An 8,172-nucleotide genomic window follows, 5' to 3' on the forward strand; every position below is an offset into this window, starting at 1 on the left:
CAGGGCCACCTCTCTTTCTTACCATATCCTCAGTTCTAATAATCAGAAATAGAGAAGATTTACAAATTTCAGGTGTTAAATAAGTACATTTAATCCTTATATTTATTTTATATAATTTATATTTGACAAGACAGCATATTTTGTTTGAAAGAACATGGCCTTTAGACTGTAATCTGGATACAAATCCTGGCCTTTTCCACTTACTGTCAAAATGCCCTGATCTCTTCTTCTATAAAATGGGAAGTTTCTAAAACTGTGTGGAGTGTGAAATGGGAGACTAAAATGCAAACTGTCTAAAAATGTGTCTAAAACTGCACAGAAGTCCATTCTTTTTTCTTATAAATCAGATCCTAGCTTACTTCCTTTCTGAACAGAACAGTGAGTAGTCTGAGTTCAGTCTCTAGAGTCAAATAGTCCTGTGTTTAAATCCTGACTTGGCCTCATTCTTGCGATTTGACCTTGGGCAAATACTGTGAGTTTCGGTTTCCTTCATCTGTAAAATAGGCACAATAATAGTGTCTCCTTAGCAGAACTGGTGAAAGGATTAAATGAGATATTCAGCACCCAGTGCACTTGCCTAGTCCATAATTAGTTTTCAGTAAATGTTAACTCTTGGGAACATGATCATCTCACACCTTTATGCAGTCATATTTCAATTTTAATTAGTTGGAGCTCCTACAGTTTTCCCCAAGCAAGGCATAATTTAAAATGAAATTGAATAGTTTGAGGTTCTTGGCACATATTTTACCAAGGCTAGTATCAGAATGGGCATCATTGGTGACTCAGTGGTAAATAACCTGCCTGCCAATGCAGTAGATGCGGGTTTGATGCCTGGGTCACAAAGATCTCCTGGAGAAGGAAATGGCAACCCACTGCATAATCTTGCCTGGAAAACCCCATGGACAGAGGAGCCTGGTGGGCTATACATCATGAGGTTGCATAAGAGTCAGACAAGACCTAGTGACTAAACAACAACAATAATATCAGAATAAATTAGAATCCTGAGCGTGATTCATAACAGTATCTTAATCCCAAACCCAGACATTTGATGCCTGCAATTGGGATTTTAACAATATGTGATGAGGGACTTTCCTGCTGGTCCAGGGGCTAAGACTGCATACTCCCAATGCAGGGACCTGGGTTCAATCCCTAGCCAGGGAGCTAGATCCCACATGCTGCAGCGAAGAGCTCACACGCCATAACTAAAGAACTTGCATGCCACAACGAAGTCTGTAATTCCCGCATGCTGCAACTAAGACCAGGTGCAGCCAAACAAATACTTTAAAAAATATACATAATAATAAGCTGATTTCCTTTCTTTAGAATGGAGGTGGATAAATTTACTAACTTCTAAATTTAATTAACATCCTTATATTTATATCAAAATGTATGTGATATTAATAGCCCAGTCTTTGTCTAATGTCCAAATTATAAAACACAAAAGACTATGCAGTCTCTTTCTTCCCTGATACTGCTCCTGCAGGCTCCTCAGCTACAGCCCTATTACCATAGTAAGCACTGCTGGACATTTATGAGAGCCCAGGGATGCACAAATGCAAGAGGTGTTTAGAAAAGCCAAAATTCTGGAGAAAGTGGCTTGAGAGGGAAAGCAGGTTGGTAGCATCCCAGGCAAAGTCATTTTTCAACACATTTCCAGGAATGGTCTGAATTTTAACTTTTCTTCAAATACCTGGATATCTGTCACTGAAATTAATAAATAATATTTTGAATACAGTAGGTAGTTACATAACAGTGCATAGGAATAGGTGTCTCTTTCTCCTAACTACTGATTGAAAATAGCTAAAATGAGAGTTTATAGAGAGTAGAGGAAATAGGTGGTGCTGTTCTTGCCTGGAGAATCCCAGGGACAGGGGAGCCTGGTGGGCTGCCGTCTATGGGGTCGCACAGAGTCGGACACGACTGAAGCGACTTAGCAGCGGCAGCAGCAGCACTGATAAAGAACCTTCCTGCCAACGCAAGAGACATAAGAGATGCAGATTAGATCCCTGGGTTGGGAAGATCTCCTGGAGAAGGCAATGGCAACCCACTCCAGTCTTCTTACCTGGAGAATGCCATGGACAGAGGAGCCTGGCAGGCTACGGTCCATAGGATTGCAAAGAGTCAGACGTGACTGAAGCGACTTAGCAGGCAAAGGAAACAGATGACCAGTCTCCAAACTTAAAGTAAGACTGTCATTTCCTAAGATCTGCAGTCAGGAATAAGAAATAGAAAAGCACACATACAGCTGAGGTTCAGTTCTCTAAGTACTTTCAGATTACAAACTTTAAAAAAATTTACCTTTTCCTAAGGTCTATTTTAAAACTAGTACAGCCACTATGGAGAACAGTGTGGAGATTCCTTAAAAAACTGGAAATAGAACTGCCTTATGATCCAGCAATCCCACTGCTGGGCATACACACTGAGGAAACCAGAAGGGAAAGAGACACGTGTACCCCAATGTTCATCGCAGCACTGTTTATAATAGCCAGGACATGGAAGCAACCTAGATGTCCATCAGCAGATGAATGGATAAGAAAGCTGTGGTACATATACACAATGGAGTATTACTCAGCCATTAAAAAGAATACATTTGAATCAGTTCTAATGAGGTGGATGAAACTGGAGCCTATTATACAGAGTGAAGTAAGCCAGAAGGAAAAACATCAATATAGTATACTAACGCATGTATATGGAATTTAGAAAGATGGTAACAATAACCCGGTGTACGAGACAGCAAAAGAGACACTGATGTATAGAACAGTCTTATGGACTCTGTGGGAGAGGGAGAGGGTGGGAAGATTTGGGAGAATGGCATTGAAACATGTAAAATATCATGTAAGACACAAGTTGCCAGTCCAGTTCGATACTGGATGCTTGGGGCTAGTGCACTGGGATGACCCAGAGGGATGGTATGGGGAGGGAGGAGGGAGGAGGGTTCAGGATGGGGAACGCATGTATACCTGTGGCGGGTTCATTTTGATGTTTGGCAGAACTAATGCAATTATGTAAAGTTTAAAAATAAAATAAAATTTAAAAGAAAAAAAAAAAAGAATATATATATATATATGTATAACTAAACCACTTTGCTATACACCTGAAACTAACACACCATTGTAAATCAACTATACTCCAACTAAAAATTATATATGTATATGTATACACACACACACATATACATCTTTATTTAGAACAAATATTTGAAGCTAGCGTAACAACTTGAGCAAGCCATGAATGATTTTTTTCCCCTCTGTTAACTACTTTTCTCTGTGCTTCAGGGATCTCCTGAGTCACAGGGGAGCATGTAGGTAGGGGTCCCTTGTGTCACGGGAAATATGCAAAGGATCATCCAGAGAGCCATGGGAACCAGCGGGCACGGGTCCATTTCATGGGCTAATTTTTAAAAAATCTACTGAGGTATAATTTACATGCAAGAATAATGCATCCATTTTAGGAGTACTGTCTAATGAGTTTTCAAGATATTTGAACATTTACATGACTTTTAATATCTGGTATGTTTCCTAGTGTAGCTAACAGTACCAGTCAGTGGCCTGGCAAGAAATAGATGGCCAATTACACTGGATAATTTGAGAAGAGGGATTATTTACAAAGGCGTGGGCATGGTGTAGGGAAGGCACAAGATGGTTCCATGTAGCAGCGCCAAACAGCTGTTCCCACTCCATTCTCGGGGCAGAAAGGAGGAAGCAGCCACCAGAGCCCAGGAGGAGAGGCTCTGGTGCAAGGGAGACGGTGTGGAGGGTGCGCCCTCACAGAGGCATAGCCCGCCAAACTGTGGCGATCCTGCAGAGCAGTCAAGGAGATGTATGGTTCAGTCATACTCTCCCTTCTCTGATTTCTTGCCAGGGCTCCCCTCGGCATGATTCAACTAGGCATCAGAGGGCCAGGGAGCCCCCGAGTTTAGTCCTTACAACTTACAGTCCTCCTGGGGCATTCCCAGGACAAGGGTGAAAAAAGGATCATCAAAAGATACATGTTATACTGCTTAGTGAGTCTAAAGTAGCAAGACTTCTTGTTTTGAGGGTGGTGAATGTAGAGGAAGGATCATTTCAAGCTCAGCAGTTCCTCAGCCCATGCCATGCTGCTGCTGCTAAGTCGCTTCAGTCATGTCCGACTCTGTGCAACCCCAGAGACGGCAGCCCACCAGGCTCCCCGTCCCTGGGATTCTCCAGGCAAGACTACTGGAGTAGGTTGCCATTGCCTTCTCCAATGCATGAAAGTGAAAAAGTGAAAGTGAAGTCGCTCAGTTGTGTCCAACTCTTAGGGACGCCATGGACTGCAGCCCACCAAGCTCCTCCATCCATGGGATTCTCCAGGCAAGAGTACTGGAGTGGGGTGCCATTGCCTTCTCCACAGCCCATGCCATAGGACCCATATTAATTAATCTGATGCGTAATAACATAACCCTAGTGTTGTCTTGATATGACACATCTATATTATCTCAGCCAGGAGCTTGGGCATGGCTGTGTTTTCTGCTAGGGTCTCACCAGGCTGCAGTCAATATGTTGGCCAGGGTTAATTCTCATTTGGAGGCTCCACTGGGGGAAGGATCCACTCCCCTGCTTGCGTGGTTGTTGGCAGCTTTCAGTTCCTTGCAGCTATGGTACAGAGAACTTGAGAATTTTTGCTGGTTTTTGGAGGGAGGGTGCCCTCAGCTCCTGGTTTTGGAGGGAGGGAGCCCATTCACAGTCCCCTGCCACGTGAGGCATGGCCTCAAACACTTTTTTTTTTACCAGAATAATCAACCTGGGAAGTAAAAAAGGTGCAAAGGGGAAGAATGAGAAGTACCAAGGGGTCCCAGAAGTAGCTGATCCCAGAAAAACATCAGCAAGTGTTCATTTGTAGAAGGTGAGGGCCCATTCTGAGTTGGAAGCCCTATGAGTGGATCCCAGGACAAATAAAGAAGGGCAAAGGCAAGAGCGTTGGAGGGGGTGGCAGAGGAAAGTGGAGAGGAAAGGTCAAAAAATTACACAGGCTCAGTGGTGGCAGATTTTAGAGAGGGAATCCCTTTAGAAAGCAGAGGCAGTATTTCTTGGTAGCAGCTGCTGGTGAGGCAGGAAAGGAAGGAAGTGAAAGGAGTAAGAGACTGCCAGAAACAATGAGATTCTCGAATTGATATGGAAAAATAAGAGTAGCTGGAATATTGTGAGAGAAAAAAAGAGCCATGGGAGGTACCTTGCTGCTGCTGCTATGTCGCTTCAGTTGTGTCCGACTCTGTGCGACCCCATAGACGGCAGCCCACCAGGTCCCCCATCCCTGGGATTCTCCAGGCAAGAACACTGGAGTGGGTTGCCATTTCCTTCTCCAATGCATGAAAGTGAAAAGTGAAAGTGAAGTCGCTCAGTCAGGTCCGACCCTTAGCGACCCCATGGACTGCAGCCTTCCAGGCTCCTCTGTCCATGGGATTTTCTAGGCAAGAGTACTGGAGTGGGGTGCCACTGGGAGGTACCTTACTCTATCATAAAACTTCAGTGACTAAAATAATGTGCTATCAAGGCATGAGTGGATAGCATGCCTGTGGAACAAAACAGGAAATCCGGATATAGACTCTAATGTGTGTGGAAACTTAGCTTATAAGTAGGTTCTCAGATTAGTGACAGTAATGGGTTTTTAAAATATGGTGTTGGGGAAGTTGAATAGAGAGTGAAAAAAAATAATAAAGTTGGACAATACTTACTCCCTACACCAGGTTAAACATCAAATGAGTCAAATATTGAAATGTAAAAAAATGAAACCATATAAAATATACATGTATTGAGGGGAAAAGGTAACTTTTATAGCGTGAAGAAAATTCTTTCAACAACAAAAAAATCAATCCACTTTTTCAAATGTCTGAAAAATAAAACTATCTGAAAGTCAAAAACTTTAGCATGGCAAAAAAAAAAAAAAAAGCCTTATAATTAAAGTCAAATGATAAATGGAAAACTGGTGTCAAAATACAAGACCTGGGAATTCTCTGGCAGTCCGGTGGTTAGTACATACCTGTGCCTCGGTCGTCAAGTGATCAGCATTGCTCGAAGCAAATAGGGAAGTGTGATGATGTCTGTACAGGAAGTGTTTACTGGCCTGAGACCACTGATGATTAAAGCTGACTTTCGAAGCGTGAGGCTGTTACTGATTGGTTGGTTTTCAGATATGTATTCAATGAACCAAACTGTCATTGATTGATTAGACAGGTTTATAACCGGTTCTGGTGGTTACTTATTACCATGACTATCAAACAATCAATCTTTTCCTACCTGTGTGGGGGGACTTATTTCTATAGGGAAATTTTTTGTAACTAATTACTAAGAAAACGTCAATCTTCCTAATTACATTAAGAGCCCATAGGAATTGAGAAGAAAGTCTAACAAACCAATAAAAAAATAAGCAAAAAATGCAAACAGAAAATAAATACAAATGGTCTTGGAACATTGAGGAAAAAAAACCCTTCCTTTTGCCTCCTTGCAGCCGAGAAAGCAACATGGGTCACCAGCAGCTCCACTGGAGCCATCTGAGAAAATTCGGCCAGGGTTCTCGCTCTTGCCGGGTCTGCTCAAACCAGCACTGTCTGAACCGGAAATACGGCCTCCATAGTGCCGCCAGTGTTTCCGCCAGTATGTGAAGGACATCGGCTTCATTAAGTTGGACTAACTGACTTCCTTAAATGGATCATCCAGCACGTCTGCCTTAACAATACTAGCTCTTTGTATATAAAATACAAGTTTTAAAAACTTAAAAAAAAAAAAAACCCTCAATCTCACTTAAAATACATGTTTCCTGTAGTAACTGCTGTCAAGACTCTGGAGAAATACACAAACCACCTTCTGTAAAATTAAACTGTCAAAATAACTTTTGACATTTAGAGACAATTTAATGCAGAAGCCACTAAATTTGTTTAATTTTTTAAAATTTATTTTTAAAAATTTTATTAAGTATAGCTGATTTATAATGTGTTAGATTCAGATGTACAGAACAGCAATATATATATTTTTAATATATGTATTATATATATATTTTTCAAGTTCTTTTCCCATATAGTTTATTATAAAATATTGAGTAGAGTTCCCTGTGCTATACAGTACGTCCTTGTTGCTTGTCTATTTTATATATAGTAGTGTGTGTGTGTGTGTTAACCCCAGCCTCTAATTTATCCTTCTGCCCAAGAAGCCACTAAATTTGGAATAAGTGTTTCAGTATAAAATACGTAATGCATGAATTATTTTTTTAAGCCAAAAGAGGCATGATTGTGTTTCAGCTCCCATGGTAGCTTTTGTTATTATTCAAAATTAAAATGACCACTTCTTCCCAACCAGAGACCTGAGTCTTAGGTAATTAGACCTCTTCTCTACTTTTTGGTGTGTGACCTACTTATCAGCACCAAAAAAAAAAAAAAAAACTTCTAAAAATAAACTAAATTCGTATAATTTTTAGCTTTATACAAGTAAAAGCTTTAAATATAAGTTTTCTAAGCATTTTCCAATAGAATCAAGTACATTTTTTGTTTACAATGTGCTTTTCCAAACAGAACTGTTTTTGAGATCTTGAGATTTTTAAACACTGTTTTCAAGTCAGTGAACTTGGAATGCAGTTGCATAAACTATAGCACTTCAAGCTCTTTGGAAGTAGATTCTCACATTGAAAGCAAATTGATTTAGTATTATTTCAGTGCCTCTTGCTAAGATTATTACATAATTCTTGTCATCTCATTTTTTTTTTTTTTTTGCGGTCTAGAATTACTCTGGAGAGTTACTTCATTATGATCTATTTCCATTGCTAAAATGCCCTCCTTTAAATCTTATCCTGGTGTTCTATTATTTCTAGGATATCCTCCTAAGAGCTATAGAAATTTAGTGATGATGTCTGATGGCCTTAATTTTCTGTAGAGGAAATTTCAGAGAGGGGTTCTTGGTATTCCTGTGGGTGAGAATTAGAAAGCTTTTAGGGACTCAGGACAGTGGTGGCTTCAGGTGACTGTTAGTCTGTGTGTAACAGGTGGCACAGAGAAACCTCACTCTCTCATCATCAGTTCTGGTTGAGATGGGGACACTCAAGTATAATCAGAGCAATAGGTACTAAACAACTGGCAGGGCTTTCTACAGGTGCTTGGGGAGGTTCTCCAGTTTACTTCCATACATTCTTAATGAGGTTTTACCTCTCCTGGGCGTTTGTGTTTAA

At 40.8% G+C, this 8,172-nt stretch overlaps 1 long non-coding RNA gene and 1 pseudogene across 1 annotated transcript; one reads left to right on the forward strand and one right to left on the reverse strand.

The window, feature by feature from the left end:
- Positions 1-1,359: 1,359 nt before the first annotated feature.
- LOC133244503 (uncharacterized) lies at positions 1,360-6,226 on the reverse strand. Its single transcript, XR_009735425.1, has 3 exons — positions 5,998-6,226; positions 2,063-2,206; positions 1,360-1,967 (listed from the first exon to the last, which is right to left on the reverse strand). It is a non-coding gene; the product is annotated as an uncharacterized LOC133244503 (long non-coding RNA).
- Positions 6,227-6,316: 90 nt separating this feature from the next.
- LOC133244492 (small ribosomal subunit protein uS14-like) lies at positions 6,317-6,739 on the forward strand (annotated as a pseudogene).
- The last annotated feature ends 1,433 nt before the right edge of the window (positions 6,740-8,172 follow it).

Source organism: Bos javanicus, chromosome 1 (assembly GCF_032452875.1).
Source record: "Bos javanicus breed banteng chromosome 1, ARS-OSU_banteng_1.0, whole genome shotgun sequence".
In the NCBI taxonomy this organism is placed as follows: domain Eukaryota; kingdom Metazoa; phylum Chordata; class Mammalia; order Artiodactyla; family Bovidae; genus Bos; species Bos javanicus.